General features: G+C 53.1%; 1 protein-coding gene and 1 long non-coding RNA gene across 2 annotated transcripts in view; both read left to right on the forward strand.

Annotated features, from left to right (window-relative positions):
• The first annotated feature begins 660 nt into the window (after positions 1-660).
• LOC142818782 (uncharacterized) lies at positions 661-5,437 on the forward strand. Its single transcript, XR_012896419.2, has 3 exons — positions 661-746; positions 960-1,121; positions 1,506-5,437. It is a non-coding gene; the product is annotated as an uncharacterized LOC142818782 (long non-coding RNA).
• Positions 5,438-6,948: 1,511 nt separating this feature from the next.
• HELZ2 (helicase with zinc finger 2) overlaps positions 6,949-22,063 on the forward strand; it is a 52,434-nt gene continuing 37,319 nt past the window's right edge. The window contains exon 1 of the mRNA XM_075900930.2: positions 6,949-7,192. The gene's annotated coding sequence lies outside the window, so the exon portion shown is untranslated. The remainder of the gene's footprint in view (positions 7,193-22,063) is intronic.

The raw sequence follows: 22,063 nt of genomic DNA on the forward strand, positions 1-22,063 counted from the left end.
GGCATCTGCTACAGACCACCAAATCACATTAGAGAACAGCATGACTGGCTCCTTATCAGGGTACCTAGAAAGTATAGTGGGGAAAAAAAACTGAGTTAAGGTGACACGTGTTTCTCAACCAGAGGTATGAGGACCCTTATGGGGTACCTGAGAGAAGTCTGGGGGGTACGTCAACACAACTGAAATTTGGAGAAAACTGAATTTTTGTTGTAAGTTTTACAGCGCTTGATTATTTATGTACTGTTTACACCCAAACATTTCATTGCCCACCCAGCTACAATTAAATTGTTTAAACAAATGTGTTGCAATGGTAGAAAAAAATGGTGTGTCTGAAAACTGTCGGTACAGGGGGTACTTATAATTTATTTTTCTTTTGAAAAAGGGGTATTTTATAAAAAAAAAAAAGGTTGAGAAACACGAGTGGTTTCATGCTGCCAGGACAAAACATCCTCAGAATTTCTAAATATACTAGATAACAATTTCTGAACTCAAGACATTTTGCATCCCACATGAGGGATTTATATATTAGATGTCTCTTGACAGAGAAAAAGGAATTGATCATGCAACTAAATATGAATGGCAACTTAGGTACAAGTGATCATGATTTGATCACAAGGGTTCTGTGTAAATAGAATAAAGTCCAAGCCAGTAATATACACGTGATGCTTCAAAAGGGCAAATTTAACAAAGCTGTAAACAATTATGAACCAAAGAAGTTGAGAAAAAAGAATTTAAATGGCAAAAATGTAAGTGATAATTGGGAACTGTTTCAGAATGTTTCACTAGATGCCCAAAAAGTCACCAGTGAGATAAAAAGCCATACTGTTTTGTTTTGTTTTTTTAAAAACTGGCTTAAAAGGGCAATGAAAGCAGCTATAAAATACATATATATATATATATATATATATATATATATATATATATATATATACACAGTGCTTTTTTTTGTATGAAAAAAGGTGCCAGTACTCCAGGCTCAAAGTTGTTGAGGAAAAAGAAAGAAAAACTGGAAAACTTGTTGAGCAAAAAAAAAAAGAAGCTGCACCGGGGACCGAGGGGGCTTCCATCTGGAGCCAAGTCGCCCCAGGAAATAGGTGCCGGTACGTCACAGGGAAATTAAGGTATGTCAGTTAAGGTATGATGGGAAAAGAGCGTACCATCGCAAAAAGCAATGTGTGTATAAAAAAGCACTGTGTGTTGTACATATATATGGTGAAAGCAATTATTTTAAATCAGAAGCACCGAGTTGTAGAAAATGGCTATGGGAAGCAAAAGGACACGGGGAGAACTCTATCAGCAGCAGAGTTAAGGACAATAATAAGGCGTATTTAAAGTATGGAACAAGAGGAATCATAACAGTGGTATTGGTCACAATTGGATGGAAATGGTAGACTGTCCAGTATTAATGGAGAAAAGGCAGAAGTGATTGATAAATATTTCTGTTCTGTGGTTGAGAAAAAGCTAGCTGATATAGTCGTAAAATGAACCACTCTCCATTCCAACAGGAACTTAGGGGGATGTTAAACAGCAACAACTAGACATTTTAAATGCAGCAGGTCTGGATACCTTGCATCCAAGACAGTTACAAGAGCTGGCCGAGGAGTTCTTTGGACCATGAATGTTGATTTTCGAGACGTCTCGGAATGCTTGCGAAGTTTCACGCAAGTGGCAGAAAGGTATATTCCGCCAGCATGGAGAAGGGCTAAAAGTATCCAAAGACTCATGCAATGAATTGGCATGTCAGTCTGACGTTGATCCTGGACAAAACAATGGAACAGCTGTTACGGGACTTGAGCGATATAAAAATGAAAGACGAGTAATATCACAAATGCCATTCAGCATGGGGTATGGAAAATAGATCTAGTCAGACTAATGTGACTGTATTATGAAATTACAAGATAAAATAATAGTGTTGATGTAAAGTCTCAGCGGGGGAGCCAAGTGAGTCGGTATCTGCAAAAACAGCGAGGAGTCCTGTGGCACCTTAGAGACGCACAGATCTATTAGGCCATCAGCTTTCATGGGTAAAAACCACTTCCATCAGACAGGGCCTATAAATCTGAGTTGTTGCATCAGATGAAGTGGGTTTTACCCACGAAAACTTACGCCCTAATAAACCTGCTCGTTTCTAAGGTGCCACAGGACTCCTTGTTAGTGTTGATGGAAGGCCGCTGATTTGGTGCTGTACAACACTTTGATGAAGAAATGAAAATGATACAAACTCAAATGACACCCAGTGGCACACCAGGACACAAGCCAGACCCATGTGTAGCTGTGTCCCCTCTGCCCTTTGCAATGCTTTGCGGCTGCAGCCTCCAGTCTGGAATGCTCTTAAACAGCTGCAGGGTGGAAATCGCTCATAAGAACGGCCAGACTGGGTCAGACCAAAGGTCCATCCAGCCCTGTGTCCTGTCTGCCCACAGTGGCCAATACTAGATGCCCCAGAGGGAGGGAACACGACAGGTAATTCTCACGTGATTCCTCTCCTGTCACAGAGGCTAAGGACACCATGGCTACCCAGCCTGGCTAATAGTCATTGATGGACCTAACCTCCATTAATCTGTCTAGCTTTTTTTTGCACCCTGTTAAAGGTCTAGCCTTCACTGCATCCTCTGGCAAGGAGTTCCACAGGTTGACTGCACACTGAGTGAAGAAAAGCGTCCTTTTGTTTGTTTGTTTTAAACCTGCTGCCTATTAATTTAATTTGGTGACCCCAAGTTCTTATATTGTGGGAATAAATAGTTCCTAGCTATGTTGTCTGTTTGTGCTGCAAGCAAACAGCCACACCCCAACTCCCGCCATCCATAGAGATACCAGGGAGACCTCTCCTCTCTCCCTGTCCCTAGCATCTCACCCAAGACAAAGGAAAATGGCTATTATTGGATTGGGAAGGGCAAAAGTGTGGGGAGAGGATCTGGTCCTGACCTGAGAGTTTGTTCACTAAGCCTCTGGAGTATGTGGTGAGAAACTTTGGTTGAACCTCTCTAGTCTAGCACTCTCTGGTCTAGGGATGTGAACAGGGTAACTGGTTAACCCAGTTCTTAATGTTTAGCCAGTTAATTGATTAAACGGGATTTTACTTCCCTGCTGAAGTCTGGCAACATCCATGGTCCGGCATGATTTTACTTTGCCAGATGTCCATGCATCATGGGTGTGACCAAGTTTCCCGTGGTCCCATAAAGTTTATTTACAGCCTTCAGTCCTAGCTCTCAGTGTTCTGGACTGTTATTTAGCTCTAATTTACCCTGAAATGTCTTCTCAGAGCCCAGGAAGCAGTAGAAGTGTTGATCATGCTGCTAGACAATATTAACCTCCTATGATTCAGCAAATTCTCTAGTACCGGTCAGGTTCCAATGGTGCCAGACTAGAGAGGTTCAACTTGTACAGTTTGTTAAATTAAGGACTTGTAAAGGTTTTATCTTTATATTTCTTGTAACTATTTCTGACTTTTATGCCTTATTATTATTACTTACTTAAAATCGCTGTTTGTTGTTAACAATCGTGTTTGATTGTTTTAGCTAATTGAGCGTGTTCAGGTAGAAGGGTCCGGCTGACTTCATTTGGAGTAATAAGCTGTGAGTATATTATTCTCTTAAAGGAATGACAGACATAATATATGTGTATTATCCAGGAGAGGGTTGGGCAGGGCAGGACATATATTTCTGGAGGGAAATCTGGGACTGGCAGTGTTTTGGGGTCGCACACATTAAAGGGATTAATTCCCAGCTAACCGATAGGTCTCAAATGTAACCATAAACGGGGAAACACCACCAATCCAATGTGTTTCCAATGGGGCCATGAAGGAATAAATGCTTGGTCCTACACTATTTAATGTTTTTATTAATGACCTGGAAGAAGACACAAAATCCTGGGTAAAGTTTGCAGGTGGGACAAAGTTTGGGGGAATTGTACGTAATAAAACCACAGTCCTCACCTGTCTGTGGCACATGGAAGCTCTGTTGAAGAGGAGTAACATGGGACCTTGGGGGTCTTGACTGGGCATGCAAAGGGCTTTCTCTCCTCTGGGAGGCAGTATTTCAGAAAAAGACTTAGGGGTCGTGGTGAATAATCAGCTGAATATGAATTTCCTGGGTAATGAAGTGGCCTGACGGAGCTAATGCAGTCCTAGGGGGTATCATCCAAGAACCTCACATAGGAGCAGCGTGTTTCTATGACCTCTGTGTCTAGCACAGGTAGGACGGCTGCCGAAATATTGTGTCCGGTTCTGACACTCACCATTCAAAAAGGATGCTGAAGAATTGGACAGATTTCAGAGAAGAGCCATGAGAATGATTTACAGAAAGCCGGCCTGCAAGGTGCTCCATTTATTTGGTAATAAAAGCCACAGATTAAGGGCTGAGAGGCGGAGCTGTGTTAGTCTGCCTCAGCAAAGCCACCAAGGAGTCTGGTGGCACTTCAAAAACTAACACGTGTTAGGGTGTTACGGCACAAACTGTCGTGAGCTACAACTCACTTCCTCAGAGGCTGACGAGAAAAGAGAAAAGGACGTGATACAGTGATGGGAGTGCGACAGCAGTGCTGATGGATGGGAGGGCTTAGTCGGAGTCTGTAAGTACCTACATCGGGAATCACTATTTAACAGGGGGCTCTAGGCTCTAGCAGACACAGGTCGAAGACGATCCAATAGCTAGAAGTGGAAATGAGGCGAATTCAGACTGGAAATAAGGGGTAACAGTTGAACAGGGAGGGTAACTCTCCATTGGAACAACTCACCACGGGTTGCAGTGGATTCTGGGTACTACTGGCCATTGGTCGGTTAAGACTGGATGTGTGTCTGAAAGATCTGCTCTAGGGCAACAGGAATCCATTCAGGGAGGGACTAGGGCCATGGTATCCAACCAATACTGCAATAGCGAGCTAGCCACTTTATTCTGATTTGAGTTTTTATTGTTCAAGCCAACTAGCCACGCCCAACTGGCCCAATAGCCACATGTGGCTAGTGTGTTGGACACCATGGGCCTAGGGCCTGTATTACACAGACCAGATGATCACAGTGAGCCTTGGCATCCGTGGATCCAAATTACTGCCCAGGAGGCCTAGTTCTGCACCCCGGGGACCTTTTGTAAGTGAGCACAGGCATTAACCTTGCACTGTGCTGAACTCTATGCAGGGACTGAGAGGTGGAGGAGTTTGGGTGCATCCTGCCCCCGGGGCCAGGCTGTTCTTGCTGGAAAGGTACGGAGGGCAGCTGCAAAGAGGAGGGGGAGGAGAGGAAGCTGCCTGGAGCCATGGGGTGAGTGCAGGAGGAACCGGAGGGCTGCACGTGCAGGCGGCAGGGTGGTGCTGGCTCTGACGTGGCCTCACCCCAGGCTGGGAAGGAGATGGGGGAAGTCAGCCTGGAGTGAGGTGAGCTGGTTGGTGCTGGCTCCGGAGTGGCTCTGCCTCTGCCCCCAGGCTGGAGACAAGTGGAGGGAGGTTGTGTAGGTAGCTGGTGATGCTGGCTCTACCCCCCAGGCTGGGGGGGAGGGATGCAGAGGGCAATGCTGGAGGGGGCTGGCTTGGCTGGAGGGGGTGGCTATGTGTGTAGGGGACAGTGCTGGAGGCTAGAAGGGGCTGGCTGTGTTTGCAGGAGGTGGTACTGGAGGGGGGGCTTTGCAGGGATGGGGCAGTGCAGTAGGCTGGAGGGGGTGGGTGTGCAGGGGAGGGTGCTGGAGGGGGTGGCTGTGCAGGGATGGGATGGGGCTGGAGGGGGTGGGTGTGCAGGGGAGGATGCTATAGGCTGGATGGCTGTTTGCTGGGGGAGGTGCTGGCTGGGGGGGTGGCTATTTGCAGGGGGTGGTGCTAGAGGGGGTGGCAGTGCAGGGACAGGGCCATGCTGGAGGGGGTGGCTGTTTGCAGGGGGCGGTGCTGGGGGGGGGCGGTGCAGGGACAGGGCGGTGCTGGAGGGGGTGGCTGTACATGCAGGAGGCGGTGCTGGGGGGCTGGCTGTTTGCAGGGGGCGGTGCTGGGGGGGTGGTGGTGCAGGGACAGGGCGGTGCTGGGGGGCTGGCTGTTTGCAGGGGTCGGTGCTGGGGGGGTGGCTGTACATGCAGGGGGCGGTGCTGGGGGGCTGGCTGTTTGCAGGGGGCGGTGCTGGGGGGTGGCTGTTTGCAGGGGGCGGTGCTGGGGGGCTGGCTGTTTGCAGGGGGCGGTGCTGGGGGGTGGCTGTTTGCAGGGGGCGGTGCAGGGACAGGGCATGCTGGAGGGGGTGGCTGTACATGCAGGGGGCGGTGCTGGGGGGCTGGCTGTTTGCAGGGGGCGGTGCTGGGGGGCTGGCTGTTTGCAGGGGGCGGTGCTAGGGGGGTGGCGGTGCAGGGACAGGGCGGTGCTGGGGGGCTGGCTGTTTGCAGGGGGCGGTGCTGGGGGGGGGCGGTGCAGGGACAGGGCGGTGCTGGGGGGCTGGCTGTTTGCAGGAGGCGGTGCTGGGGGGTGGCTGTTTGCAGGGGGCGGTGCTGGGGGGCTGGCTGTTTGCAGGGGGCGGTGCTGGGGGGTGGCTGTTTGCAGGGGGCGGTGCTGGGGGGGGCGGTGCAGGGACAGGGCGGTGCTGGGGGGCTGGCTGTACATGCAGGGGGCGGTGCTGGGGGGTGGCGGTGCAGGGACAGGGTGGTGCTGGGGGGCTGGCTGTACATGCAGGGGGCGGTGCTGGGGGGTGGCTGTTTGCAGGGGGCGGTGCTGGGGGGCTGGCTGTTTGCAGGGGGCGATGCTGGGGGGCTGGCTGTTTGCAGGGGGCGGTGCTGGGGGGGGGGCTGGTGCAGAGACAGGGGGCGGTGCTGGGGGGCTGGCTGTTTGCAGGGGGCGGTGCTGGGGGGGGGTGGCTGTTTGCAGGGGGCGGTGCTGGGGGGCTGGCTGTACATGCAGGGGGCGGTGCTGGGGGGGGGTGGCTGTTTGCAGGGGGCGGTGCTGGGGGGCTGGCTGTTTGCAGGGGGCGGTGCTAGACCCCCCCGGGACTGGGGGCCGGCCGGGCTCCCGCGGGCCGCAGTGATGTAATTTCCGCGAGGTGCTGCCATAGGTTTGAATGCAGCGAGGGCCCAGAAACGAAACCGATCGCGGCGCAGCCCGGCTTATAGGAGCCCAGCCCAGCAGCCGCCGCCGCCGCAGTCGCAGCTCGGGACCCGCCTCCGCCGGGCGGCAGGAGCCGCAGCGCAGCCGGGCCGAGGGCACAAACTTTCCTCCCCTCCATGCGGCCGCCGGGGTAAGACGCGGGGCTGCCCGGAGAGGGGCGCTCCGGCCACGGGCACCCGGCAGAGCCCCTGGGGCTGGGGAACGAGCCTCTCTCGCTTTTCCTCCCGGGCCAGCCCGGCTGGGTCCCCGCGCGCCGAATCCCCACGAGGGGCCGCGGACACGCGTGGGTGCGTCCTGCGTGGGGACGCGCTGGGGGCAGAGCAGGGGGGGGGGGTCACCCTTGATTCCGGCTTGACCCCTCTTCCTCCCCCCCCGGTGGCTCCCGAGAGCCGCCCCGTGGGTCGCTTCTCCTGCGGGCGCCTGGGCAGGACGCGGGGTGGGGAAGGGACACGCGAGGGCGGTTCCACCGGGTTCGCAGGCTTGGCTACATCGCGGCCGGGGCGGCTCCCGGAGCCGGGCCGGTGGCGGAAAGTTGGTGGAAGTTTGTCGATTGCGGCGCAAGGAGCTCCCGGTCCCTCTGCTCGCCCCTTCTCGCTTCCCAGCCGGGCGGCCCCAGGGGTGGGGAGCGACAGGCAGCCCCGCAGTCGGTAGCTGGAGGGGGAGCGGACGAAGTTGTTTGTTTTGCTCAGCGGAGAAGTCTGGAGCCGGTGCCGGCGGGGGTCTGCGCTTCTGTCCCGGCTAAAGTGTCTCCGAGAGGGAGTCCGGGTTAGTCTGTAATTGTAGAAACACCCAGCAGTCCTGGGGCACCCGAGAGACTGGCGGATAATCCATCTCCTCTCGTCTGAGGACGTGGGTTTTGCCCACGGAAGCTCACGATACTAGAACTATATTTGGGGTAGGCTATAGGTGCCCCAGGACTGCTAGTTTTCAAAGTTACCGACTAACGTGGCCACCCCTCTGACACTAAATATACCGGGAGCTTTTGTGGGTTAAACCTCTTTCTCGTTCAGGAAGTGGGTTTTCCCACGAAAGCTCATACGATGATTGATGCTAGTCTCCGGGCCTGCTCCCTGTCCCCCTGATGTTCTGTTTTGTTTAGGCTGGGATGGGTTTGGATAGTGCTGGAGGCAGGTACAAACACCTCTCCGGGGCTGTCTGCACTGGGATGAGGCAGGCCTGGGAATTTGCCTCCAGAGGATTGGGTGCAAAGAAACCCCGAGCTGGTAGAGATGGGCGTTCTCTCTCGGAATTGATTCCTCACGCTTTTGGGGTCCTGCCAGAGCCAACGGACTGATTCCCGTGAATATCTGGGTTTTATTTTTCAGCCGCCTCCTTTACGTTGTTAGAAACAGAAGTACAGTAATTTATTTTTGAAGGTGGCCTCATAAACCACACCAAGACTCGGACAGGAAGTGAAAACCCTGATTGCTTGCAGCAAGGCTTCACGGCCGCCTCTAGACTCCTGCTCCCCCGGGAGCTCCAGAAATGCGTCTGTCACTGGTGTGTGGGGGAGGTGAGGTTTGCACCCACAGCTGGGTCGAACTGCTGCTACCAAAGCCACTGGTGGCACCAAGGGAAGGGGGTGGATGTACCAGTTGTGTCAGTCCAGACACATCTGGTATTATGACCTATGTAACTCACCCCTGATTGAGGGGGTTAATGGCTCTCTTTAGAGCAACACATCTGGGATCACGGGTAAATAATTAATCAAGGAAAAGTCTAGCTATAAAGACACTAGGCCAAATTCTTTTCTCAGCCTCTTTTGGAATGATCCTTAAAGCCCTCGTGTGGCTACAGAATATGTATCCACCTCTGATCCATGAGCTGCAAAAAATGTGTAGCCAGACAGGCGATAGTGGTGGATTTGCAAGAGTCTCATTTGAGATGCAAAGATCTGCCGAAGAGCAGAAACTGGCCTGCTAAATAAAATGAATATGTGTGGGAGGCCGTGTCTTAGATGTAGGGACCTGTGCTTCCTGGGAAATTGTGTATTATTCATATTAACTTAGCACCTAGAGGCCTCAATGGAATGGAAACTTGTTAGGTGCTAGGGATGTCAGCGTGTAGACGGCGACACGATTAACAAATAAGACTGGGCTTATTGTTTAATCTCATCGACTTCATGCATCCCACCCCCTCCGCTGCCTCTGTTTCAGAGGCAGCAAAGGGAGGGGGCGACAGGAGCTGGTGCCCATGAGGAGCTGGCTTATAAGCCGGCTCCCCATGAGCACTGGATTCACCAGCCTCCCCTCCCCCTGCCCTGTGCTGCTGCCTCTCAGAGTGGGGGAGGGGGAGTTGGGGTGGGCAGACAGGAGCGGATATGCACTTTGACCACATATGCCAGCTCCATAGACCTGCCAGCCCCCCCTTGCTGCCTCCTACAGAGGCAGTGGGGGGCGGAGAGCAGCAGGGCAGGCAGGAGCCGGTGCTTGTGGGGAGCCATCTTAAAAGCCAGCTCTCCCTAGCACCAGCTCTGTGGTGCCACCTTGCCCCCTCCCTGCGCTGCGGGGGGAGGGGAGGCTGCTGCAAAGGACGGGCCACGGTGGCGAAGTAGCCTCTGTCCGTGGGGAGCTCGGACACCCCACAAACAGGGGCTGCTGCCACCCCGCGCTGCTGTCTCTGAAACAGAGGCAGCAGCGCAGGGCGTCGGGGCTCTCCGGAAGGGGGGGCCGAGAGCGACTGGCTGCCGCCCCAGGGGACTTTTGAATAGTTGTGTAACCTCTAAAACTTCATGCAATTACACAATATCCAACGTCCCTGTTCGGTGCCGTGCAGACATAATGCGCACAGCCCTGACCCCAAGAGCACGGCGTGTTTGGTGTTTAAAGGAAATGTGCCTCGTTGGCTGCATGGGGTTATTTTTTAAGCAGCAGGGGAGGTCGTGGTGAACGAGCCGATTCGCGCATGCCGGAGTCCTGCCGCTGCATGGGACAAGGAGCAGTCCGGTGGAGCAGGGCTTCGTGCGAGGAGAACATGCCTCCTATGAGAAATAAGCCCAGCTCCTACTCCTCATTCGGCAGGAAGGCTCTACACGCTTGTGTTGGACTTTGGTAAGGGGCGTAATAAACCAGCCGCCTCTCTGTTGGGATCCGTGACTTGCCTCTAACTTGAGAGCAACACTCAGCCTGCTTAGAACACGAGTCCAACTCGCCCGCCACGTGTGGCTACCGGGCCAGCTGAGCGTGGCTAGTTGGCTTCCAAAATTATTTACATTTTCAGAATAGAGTGGCTAGTTCCCTGGGGCAGTAGCCCCCATAGTGTATAAGGCCATGCTTTGTACTTCTGCAGGCGTTTGAAAGCTAACCCCAGTGTGGGTCCCACGGGGATAGCGGATACTCTTGGTGGTTGGGCTCTGAGTGCTTGGGACAGGCAGGCGTTCTAACTCCATAAGGAACGGCTTGGCGCAAAGGCATCCCGAGGAGGGTAGCCTGTGATATGGCTGCTCTTTACACTGCCCAGTGTCTTGAATTGCGTCTCCTTTGGCTTTCAAAAGCTCCCTCTGGCTTTTGCAGTCGGTCTGTGGTTAACCAAGTGAACAAGCCTCTAATCAGGTTTTAGAGCAGTGGTTCCCAAACTTTTTGGTGTCACGCCCCCTTTTTGATTCTTGAAAAAACCCTCTTCCCCCCCTCCCCCAAATAGCAGCAAAACTTAATTGGTGGGGGAGGGAGGGGAGAAGGCTGGGTTTCCTCATGCCCCCCCCCCCCACCCCCCGGAATTTCTTCATGCTCCCGGTTTGGGAACCCATGTTTTAGAGTGAGTGCCCCCCTGCAATGGGGGTTTTGCAGCTAGGAAGGTCAGGCCTCGGCTCCGAGCTGCTCCCTTGACAGCCCAAAGGGCTGGAAATGGCTTTTTTCAAAACAAAAGTGCATCTCCTAGACCAGAATTTTCATGCTTTGAGTATTTAAAGTTAGACCCTCCCTCCTGGATCTCCTTCCCCCAGGAGCTGCTGTGCTTTTATATAGCGCTTGTTATGGGCAGATCTCCAAGCGCTTTGCGAAGGAAGCCAGGCCTATTATCCCCATGGGGAAACCGAGGCTCGGGGACGTGGTGGTCACCCCACTGGCCAGGGACAGAGCAGGGACTAGTGTAGTGCCCAGTCCCCCAAATCCCAGTCCAGTGTCTTGCCCATGAGGCCAGATGGACTTTGAGGCACCAGGTGCAGAAAACGTCTCCGGGATCTCCAGGCAGTGGAGCGTTCCGCACCCCTGGAGGAAATCTGGTCCTTGTGATTTCAGGGCCTGTCTTTAGGTCTCCCCTTGCAAAGACCCCAAAGGAAGTAATCTTGGGAGCAAAGTGAACCTGAACCATGAGCTTCAATGCAAGCCTCGGGGCTGAGCGGGCACTTCTGTGCCCCCCCTCCCCGACTTCTCCTGGGTTTGTTGTTGGAGGAGATCAAACTTGAGTTATGAATCACCAAACCTGTCCATCCCTCCCAGAGCCGTCAGGTGGAAGCTGAGCTACCCGGCCTTCCGCTGATGCTAAACAGTGGCAATTCAGAGGTGTGAACGACGATCTAAGCACCCAGGTCTGCTCAAGCTGCTTAACCCCACCCCTCTGATTAGCCCCTTTTTGGAAATGCTAATTGTGGCCACAGGTGGGGCAGTTGATTTCTCCCCACAAACGCTCCCCTGCCAGGTCCTGCAGAGGAGTCCCTGTTCTCCCAAGGACTTTGCAAGGCCTTTGGAATTTTTCCCTTCCCCCTGCGGCCAGGGCCCCAGTAAGTCTGCAGCAAGGGCAACAGAAATGGGAGGCGGCTTTCGATTCTAAAAACCCCAAGGAGTCCAGTGGCACCTTAAAGACAGACACATTTTAGAGGAGTGATAGAAATGTAGCCGTGTTAGTCTGGGGTAGCTGAAGCAAAATGCAGGACAAAATGCAGGACATTTTAGAGGGTGCAGTTTGCACTAACCAGGCGCCTGGTACTCGGTGCAGGGCCCCAGCGGCAATGAATTGGGTTCTGCCCTTTCTGGCCGTGGGGAATAGCTGTGGCCTGAAATGCTGTGAAGACTCATGAGGCTGTCTCTGCAGTAGAAACAGTACAGGAGCCAGCTGCCCCACTGCCATGGAGACACTGGCTACAGCCACGGACGGGGCTCTTCCATCCCCATGGCAAATCCACTGCACCGAGCGGTGGTAGCAGGGGCGGCCTGTGGATGTAGGCAACCTCGGCAGTTGTCTACAGCGCCACATTTAACGTGGTGCCCAGTGATGTTGTCACGCCGTTGAGGGCTGTGGAGGTGGGGGTGCTGATCGCGCAATCCGCCTAGGGCGCCAGGTGCCGGCAGCTCGCCTTGAGCCGCTCCTGGATGGTAGCTTTGTGGAGGGAAGACTTCTTCTGTCGGCCTAGAAGGGTCTGCGCTGGCGCTTAATGACAGCACTCAGGGCTTGCAATGAGGTTGATTTACCGCCGCAGTGCAGCCTTTGTACACCGGCATTGGGAAAGGCTCAGAAAAGGGCAACAAAATTGATTCCGGGTTTGGAACGGGTCCCGTATGATGAGAGATTGCAAAGCCTGGGCCTTTTCAGCTTAGAAAAGAGGAAACTAAGGGGGGATAGGCTAGAGGTCTATAAAATCATGCCAGGTGTGGAGAAAGAAAAGTTATTTCCTTGTTCCCATAACCTAAGAACTAGGGGTCACCACATGAAGTGAATAGGCAGTAGGTTTAAAACAATCCAAAGGGAGTATTGTTTTTCCATGCAGCGCAGAGTCAACCTGTGGAACTCCTTGCAGGATGATGTTATGAAGGCCAGGACTTTAACAAGGTTCAAAAAAGAACTAGATAAATTCATGGAGGACAGGCCCATTAATACTTATTAGCCAGGATGGGTAGGAATGGTGTCCCCAGCCTCTGTTTGTCACAGGCTGGAAATGGCTGACAGGGGAGGGATCACTGGATGATTCCCTGTTGTGTTCACTCCCTCTGGGGCACCTGGCATTGGCCCCTGTTGGCAGACAGGACACTGGGCTAGATGGACCTTTGGTCTGACCCAGTCTGGCCGTTCTTACGTTCATTCAAGCACAGGTGGGGTGTTATCTCTGACAGAGGGGACATAGGCACAGAGATGGGACGGGACTCAAGGGGCAGAATTCGGGATAGAACTCAAGTCCCCTGACACCCAGTCCAGCCCGCTCTCCAGTTTTGCTTTCTCAGGATGAAGGTGGAAGCTGGGCAAGCCCAGAGATTGCAAGTGGTAGGCCCAGAACCCTGTGGCTGAGTAGCCAGGCTGTTCCAGCTAGATCGTGTGAGGGGCTGATCCTATCTCTCCTGTATAGCAGGGAGCCACCCCCCCCCATCCTGTCTGCCACTGTCTACACTGCAAAGGCTACTCCAGTGTAGCCCCGGCGCAGACTCCGCCTACTTCAGCCCCGGTCCTCGTCTGTCTTGTGTGACACACAGAAGCTCCGTTGAAGAGGAGTAACGGAGGACCTGGGCATGCAAAGGGCTTTCTGTCCAGTGCAGGAAATTGGCTGTGTACCGGAAACCTGAATCCGATTGGCTAAAAGATTATTGTCTCCCTGCACTCTACAGTCAAAGACGCCCTGTTCAAATGAGGGATGTTAAATTTAGATTAACTGGCTAATTTGCATGGACTGTCTGCCCCTTTGAAGTGTAGCAATAGCCCCAGGGCTCAGAATCCCCAGCTGGCCCCAGGCTGTACGCGGCGTTTCAAAGGGGCAGACCCCAGGCTCCATGTGGCACTGCTGCTTTGAAGCACCCCCCCCTCTTGGCTGTCTTTTGTCTGATAGAGGCAGCAAGTTGGAGGAGGGGGGGAAGTGACTAGTCATTCACATCCCTAATTAAAACAATGGGTCTCCATAATTAAGACCTTTTTCCTCTGTCCATCATGATTCCTTGACGGCAGGGTGCCTTGAAGTGAGCAGGCCTGCCCGTGGCCATGTGTTTGCTTGGAGTTTCTAATCTGAAAGCCCTGCCCTGTGATCCAAGGAGGCCTTTTCTTTCGTGCCAGGTTACTCATGCTTTCTCCTAGGGCGTGTGGCGAGCTGCCTGGCGTGACTCACACGCATGAGGGCCTGCCTCGGGGCAGACCCCACGCTGCTGGAATGTTCTGTAATTAGAGTTCACCGACAGGTAACACACGTGAACTCCTGCATCACGAGTGTCGTGTCATGGAGTCACAGGCAGCCTCATTAGGCACTCTGGTCTATCTTGCCGTCCAGGCAAGCTGCACCTAGGGATAAATCATCGCTTGCACTAAAAATGACAAAATATCCTGGTTGCTTCCAGTCCTGTGAGACCGGCCGTTTACCCCAGATCCGTTGATACCCTAGATCTTACACCAAAGTCCACACCGCGGCCAATCTGGTAATAAATTAAACCATTTATTAACTAGGCAAAAAAGAAATGCTTTATTTACAGGTTAAAGCAGTGGTTCCCAAACTTTTCGGCATCATGCCCCTTTTTTTTGAGAAACCCTCAACCCCCCCCCCCATAGCAGCAAAACTCGGGGGGGGGGGTGGAAATCACGGGGAGGGGCTGAGTCACCTCGCACCCCTCCTGGAATTTCTTCATGCCCCCCCAGTTTGGGAACCCATGGGTTAAAGCAAGCAAACACATACACACTAATGTGCTGCAATCCAGACTCCTAAAAGAGACAGGGTTGTAGTGATCTGTCAGTTTGACAAGTCCTTTGGGGGTAGATTAAGGATAACCCTAAGGCTTTGTCTACAGGACAAGGCTGTTAGCCACGGGCTCCAGTCCTTAAATGTTGTTTGTCTGGGTTTTTGCTGACAATACTGTCACTCTCCAGGGGTGTGCTTTGCATTGGTGACAGGAGAGCACTTCTGAATGACAAACGTTGTGTCAAGTTGGCCGGGAAGACAAACTTTGAGAGACCTCTTGTTTCAGTTCACAGCACAAATTTTCAACCTGTGGTCCGCAGACCCCCAGGCATCTGCAGATTATGGTAAGATTTCCAAAGGGGTCCCCACCAACGTTCCCTCTAATCTTTTCCATCCTCGTGTGGATTTTTTTCCATCCATGTGTGGAATATTTTTTTTATGTGCACCAAAGCATTTATAAATGTGCACCACCAGTAGAAACAAAATCCTAGCAGAGTGGCTGCAGCTAATTGCTGGGTGGCATTTGAATCTCTCCTGGGTGGCTGCATAAGCGCACAGCTTACAGGGAACCGCCTCCTTTTTAATGTGTGTAGTGCCACAAATGAAAAAGGGTTGAAAATCATGGGGCTAGGGTCTCTGGCCCTGTGAGACTTCAAACAATCAGCTATTTTTATTTCTCTCTTCGGAGGCCTCTGTTTGTACTTGGGTGTAGATAGGGGCAAATAACACCCCACTTAATTTTTGAGAGCCCTCCTGGATGGGTGAGACAACAATTCCTGTGCCTGGGTTCACAAATTCAAAGCAAACATTTTTAGAGTTACATATTTCCTTGTGTGCAGAGTTATCGTCGCCGTGTCAGTCCTGGCATTAGAGACCAAGTGAGTGAGACAGTATCTTTTATTGGGCCAAATTCGGTTGCTGAGAGAGGCAAACTTTTGAGCCACTCAGCTTCTTTCTGTAACCAACAGAAGTTGGTACAATAAAAGATACTGCCTCGCCCGCCTTATCTTTCCGCTGTTTCTTGGACAGCATGGAATACAGACAAAACAGTACAGCCTGTGAGGTTAATGCTTGCGGCAGCTTAAAGCATGTCATAGTCTAATCACTAAATACAGTCTTGTAAGACTGGCCTGTATTTTGAATACAATTCACACAGGGGAGCTGGTTTATTTTCCAGCTGCAGGTTCGTCAGTTCTTAGCTCGCACCTGCAGCCTTTCCGAGCGCTGGCACTTGGCTTCCTAACCTCGCGGCGGGGTTCTGCCGTTTGTTCAGTTAATTAATAATCGCGATAATGTTAGTGGGCACTGGCGGTCTTGATTGCCTCCTCAAGCTATTAAAATTCGGGCATGGTGAAATTTTGATGCAGGGTAACAAAACTCCAAAGAGGTGGTAGCGGGAGGGGAACAGCCTGGATGAAAGGGTGCTGACCGAGGAATAAAGGGCCGGCTGGAGAGTTACTGCACGGACCTGCCTGTAGTTTCTGTGTTTCAAGAGGACTGGTCACGTGCTCTTTGGGAGCTGGAGAACTTGCTGTTGTGCTGCTGCTGACGCATACCAGCCCTGTCTTCCATCATACGGCTCCATCCCCCCTTCTGTCCTTTCCACACCTACCTGCCCACAGCGCTCCTGGTCTGACCCCCGTCCTCCCACGTGGTCCAGTCCCACAGCCGCCCCCGTCTTCTCTCCACATGGTGCTGCGATGGGATGGACGCTCCCTGGCCAGCACTTGTGAATGAAGGGTGCGAGGGCTGCCGAGCGGAGGAGGTTATATGGGCCTTGGAGGAGGGGAGCTGCTGGTGCCGGGGTGGGAGGAGGGGACGCTGCTATTCAAGAGGCTGGCGATTGTCCCTTTGGGCTTTACAATCAGACTCTGAAACCTCCGGTCCACGTGCTACATCCCCTGTCCGGCCTGTTGTTTCACTCTTGTGTAGCCATAGCCCCTGGCTAAGTGAGTCGTTGGTCCCTGGGGCTAGACAGACACACGGACACGGACACAAGACCCTGCCCCAAAGCACGGGTGTGCTCCGAATCTCTCCTTGGCCTTTCCCACACTGAGCCTTGGCTCGCCTGGGCCCTCGAGGAATTTCTCCTTGGTTACACGCCCAGCGTTGTCACTTGCTGTGACCTTGGGGAGCTCAGGCACCGCGCCGGGCGAGGAGCTGGATGTTACTGCTGGCAGACTCGGCCGCCGCTCGCACGCTGCCGGAGCCAGTTTCTGAGAAACCCGCCGGCTGCTGCCTCGATCCCGTGGGGGTGATGCCTGCTGGGTAGGAGAGCAGCCCCTGAAGTAGGGATGAGAATGGTTAACCGGTAAGGGCAAGGCTAACCCGTAGGGACTGGAACTGCTTTGAGTAGGGGCTGCTCTGATTTATTGGTTAACCATGTAAACGCTTCTCCTGCTACGTCTCTGCTAGCTTGACGGCCTTCATCCAGACTTGCACTTCTCTGCGGTATCTCTGTGTGGTTTTGGAGGACATGCCAGGCAGTAATGATTTGTATTGCCATCACACCTAGGCAGCTCAGGTTTGGACTGGGACTCGTTTGCGCCAGATGCTGTACAAAAGCGGATGAGAGACGGTCCCTGCTGCAAAGCATGCTTCAAGGTCTAGAAAACATGAGCTGTGAGGGAAGGCTGAAAGAATTGGTCGTGTTTAGTTTAGAAAAGAGAAGGCTGAGAGGGGACATGATAGTGGTTTTCGAGGACCTAAAAGAGTGTTACAAGGAGGAGGAAGAAAAATTATTCTTCTTGGCCTCTGAGAACAGGACAAGAAGCAGTGGGCTTCAATTGCAGCAAGGGAGGTTTAGATTGGACATTGAAAAACTTCCTGCCTGTCAGGGTGGTGAAACACTGGACTAAATTGCCTAGGGAGGTTGTGGAATCTCCATCACTGGAGATACTGAAGAGCAGGTTGAATAGACATCTATCAGGGATGATCTAGATGGTGCTTGGTCCTGCCGTGGGGGTGGGGGACTGGACTTGTTGACTTCTTGAGTTCCCTTCCAGTTCTAGTGTTCTAGGATTTACAAGCAACGACTAAGGAGACAACGGATGACTATAGGGATAAATACATGGCGTCTATGCAGTAAGGGACCTGGTACCATTTGTGCTAAGTAAAGGCAGGCTCAGCTCAGCCTTTCCGTGTGAGCGCTGATAGTTTAATCTCCTGGGCTGTCTGCAAAGATTTTGAAACAAGCACACCCTGCTGAGTCAGGGGTGGCTTATGTCTAGACACGGCTAGGTGACTGCAGGTGGATGGAGACGTTCCAACGCTGTGCTGGCTTCCTGCTGGGTACGCGGACGCCTGCTTTCTGCCTCAGGGAGCGATCTCACACCAGCTAAAGATGACTGGGCCTGATCGGTGCAGGGTAGGAAAATCTGGGGGAGGTGCAGGATAGCTGGGGTTTCGGTGGGTCACAGCCTGGCTGCCGAGTCCGTGTCGAACGGAGGCCGAGGTGTTTGGGCAGGGATAAGATGAAGGGCTTGGCCACATATGGGCATTAAAAATACAGGGGCACTTCAGCGTCTGGGGGGGAGGGGCTGGCTATGGTGTCCTGAGGAAATTGCAAGGTGAGTAGATTCTATTACCGGAACCCCCCTCTGCTTTCAGCTGGACGTGAGCTACGTCTCATCCCACACAGAATCCTAGAACTGGAAGGGACCTCGAGGGGCCATCGAGTCCAGTCCCTGCCCTCATGGCAGGACCTAGCACCGTCTGGATAGACCTCGATCTGGGATGATCTAATCTGCTCTTAAATATCCCCAGTGATGGAGATTCCACAACCTCCCTAGGCAACTTATCCCAGTGTTTCACCACCCGGACAGGCAGGACGTTTTTCCTAATGTCCAACCTAAAACTCCCTTGCTGCAGTTTAAGCCCCTTGCTTCTTGTTCTATCAGAGGTCAAGGAGAACAATTTTTCTCGCTCTTCCTTGTAACACCCTTTTAGATACTTGAAAGTTACTATCATGTCCCCTGTCTGCCTTCTCTTTTCTAAACTGAACAAGCCCAGTTCTTTCAGCCTTCCCTCATAGCTCATGTTTTCTAGAGCTTTCATCATTTCTGTTGCTTTTCTCTGGACCCTCTCCAATTCCTCCATCTTTCCTGAAGTGTGGTGCCCAGAACTGGACACAATACTCCAATTGAGGTCTAATCATTGTCGAGCGGAAGAATGACTCCTCGTGTCTCGCTCACAACACTCCTGTTAATGCCTCCCAGAATTTTTTTTTTTTTGTTAAGTGTCTCACTGTTGTCTCATACTTAGCTGGCCCACTATGACCCCTAGATACCTTTCTGCAGTACAGCCTCTCTCCGACTTATGAACCAGTTATGGACCAAGCAATTGGCCGTAACTCGGTTTGTTCGTAAGTTGGACTCCATAGAGTTACACGCGACCGCGCTGCTCGTAAGCGTGGATCGCGTTCGTAACTCAGGGTCCACCATTTGCGACCGCTTCGGTTGTAACTGCAAACCGTCGTAAGTCGACCGTTCGCAACTCGGGGACCGGCTGTACTCCTTCCTAGACAGTCGCGTCCCACTCTGTATGTGGGGATGCCTGGTTTCTTTGTGTCCTGTTACACAGCTGCTGTGTTCCATCCCGGTGGTGGGTGAAAGGATCCCTGCTTGTGAAAATGCTTTGGAGCGAGAAGCTTCGATGAAACACGGAAGCAGGCGCTTGTGTTCGGCTTCACTCTAGGCAGTAGCCTCAGCCCGGCTGTAAATATTCTTGCTTTCCTCTGGAGATTCCGTCTCTTGGTGTGTGAAGCAGGAGGCCGGAGGTGGGGGTTTGGGTTTAATTAAGAGACCGGCACATGCCTGGCCGTGCACCAGCTGTCCACCGCAGATGCTCGGTCTTTTGGTCAAGACGAGCAGGGGACGGGCTGTCACGTTGTGATCAGTGCCCCATATAATGCTGTCCACTCCACAAGCCTCATCCTTCTCCAACCTCCTCCTGAGACCTGAGCTAGCACTCGCGGGACGCTCCCAGCCACTGGTTACCCAGGAAATAGCCCGCAGCAGGCTTTCTGCCCGTTCCCCATGGGGCCGTGGGTCGAGCAGTGAGTTACCTCTCCCACGTCTGGAGTCTGAGCGCTCACCTACCCGGCTGGGGGCGTGTTCAGCGGGCTGGCTGGTTTGCTACCCTGCCCATCCCCTTGGTATCTAGGTGTCGGCTGCAGCAGCTGAGGAGCAGAGCTGGACTAGCCAAGCTTGCCCGTGGTGGAAGCAATAGGAGCAGGGGGTGGGGAAAGACAATTGATGGTAGGAAAAATGCAGCAGGACCCGAGGCAGCGAGCATGGAAAGGGAATGTTTGAGCACTTAACACAGAGCGGGGGGGGGCGGAATAATTTTCACGGGGGGCCACTTAATGAATTTTTATATGTGGTCATGGGCCAACTCCACCCTTAAAAGGGGCGGGGCCTGGTGCAAAAGGGGCGGGGCCTGGAGCAAAAGGGGCGGGGCCTGGAGATTAGCCTATGCCCAGAGTTGCCTAGGGCTGAAAGCTTTGAATTAAAAGCACAGCAAGGGGCTTGTGGCTCCTGGCTCCACTCTACCACGTGGCCTGGCAACTGTCCGGGGTTGCTGCAGCTATTGAAGAGGTTTGCGGCTCCAGCCCCTGCCAGGTAGCACTGCGACTGGGAGCCGTTTAAATAGGATCCTGCTGCCTGGAAGTTCGGTGGCACAAGCAGCAGGATCTGAATAGAAGGCGGCGAGATGCAAGTGTTAGACGGGCCGGATCCGGCCCCTGGGCGGCATCGTGCCCCGCCCTGGCTTGGCGCCTAGATGGAGCGAGGCCTGAGGGCAGGTAGCTGCTGCCCCTAGTGCTGGGGGAATGGCGGAGCAGCGCGTACGGAGCCCGCGGAGGCGGGTGCAGGCTGATTTTGGGGTGGCAGACAGGGAAAGTAGCAGGACCTCCCTCTCCCCTAACTGCTTCATTGCCCCTCCCATCCCCGGCTTGGTGCTGTGGCCTCCCATGGGATTTCGACTGCGGCGGGAGCAGCTCCTGCGTAGGGTGCGGCAGGCAGCTTCCACCGAGGGGGAACAGAGGGGGGCAAAAGGCAAAATTCAGCGAAAATCTGGAAGAGAGCAAAGAGGAAAACGGAGAGGCCTGGGCAGGTTCACTGATGGTGGGAGGCAGGCGTCATTGAGTGAAGGGTCTTGTCACATCATAAGTGGCCTCCATCTGAAGGCAGCCCGGCCCAATGGCCGCAGTCTGTAAATTAGGCCTTGAGACACAGAGCAATATGGCCTGGTGGCTGGAGTCTATAAAACCGGCCCCTGAGTCGCAGGGCAGCACGGCCCAATGGGCAGAGTCTATAACGCAGCCTTTGGGAACAGGGCAATATAGCCTAATGGCTAGAGTCAAAGGGGTTGGGGCAAAAGCCCCGGGCCCTCTCCTATTCCACCGGGCCCCGATCCACGGCCCTATCAGGGAATTCTACCGCCACACGCGGAGCTCACTCGGGTGGGAAATACCCCTCACACACTCTCCCATGTTTGACTTCCTACCAACTTTGGCTGTGGAGCAACCCACAGAGTGTCTGGGTCGTCAGGCTCCGCAGCACCAGTCTCCTTCTGCGACTTTGCCGGCTTAATACAGGCTTCTAAGTCTCCAGGTCCCGTCATCTGGGCTTCTGGCTGGTCCACCCCTGGAGCTCCTCTCCTAAGCTCTAGCATCCAGATTGAGCAGAACTGTTCCCTTTTATACTATCCCAGCCCCTGGAGCATGCCCAGTATGGCTGGAGGGCGGGACTTCCTCTGCCCACAGGGTATTAAGCCCTCTTGGCCCAGTGCAGGGTATGCACATCCCATCGCAGGTCCCTTCCCTCTTATGTAGGACTGTGTGTCCTGTAGGACAGTCCCCCTCCACCGGCCCCATTGCAGTGGGTGTAGCCTGGGGGAGAAGTATAACAGAATTGATGTGGGTAAGGCTCGCCAGTCTGACTAGGAGGTGCTACGTTTCATCCTCCTTTTCCCAGGTCACAAAGTTGAGAACTATAAAGCTATTTCTGGAGGTGGCTCTGGGGGCCCACTGCAGGAGCCATGCTCACAATGAGGATAGTACCAAATTAAATCAATTTTAATTGTGACTGGTCTTAAGACAGCAAACAAAACAAAGCACACAGCTCCGATTACACAGAGGCTGTGTCTAGACTGGCCAGTTTTTCCGGAAAATCAGCCGCTTTTCCGGAAAAACTTGCCAGCTGTCTACACTGGCCGCTTGAATTTCAACAAAAGCACTGACGATCTCATGTAAGATTGTCAGTGCTTCTTGCGGAAATACTATGCTGCTCCTGTTCAGACAAAAGTCCTTTTGCGTAAAACTTTTGCGCAAAAGGGCCATTGTAGACAACCCAGATTTGTTTTCCGCAAAAAAGCCCCGATGGTGAAAATGGCGATCGGGGCTTTTTTGCGGAAAAG

The sequence above is a fragment of the Pelodiscus sinensis genome, chromosome 17, assembly GCF_052426305.1.
Source record: "Pelodiscus sinensis isolate ZL-2025 chromosome 17, ASM5242630v1, whole genome shotgun sequence".
Classification (NCBI taxonomy): domain Eukaryota; kingdom Metazoa; phylum Chordata; order Testudines; family Trionychidae; genus Pelodiscus; species Pelodiscus sinensis.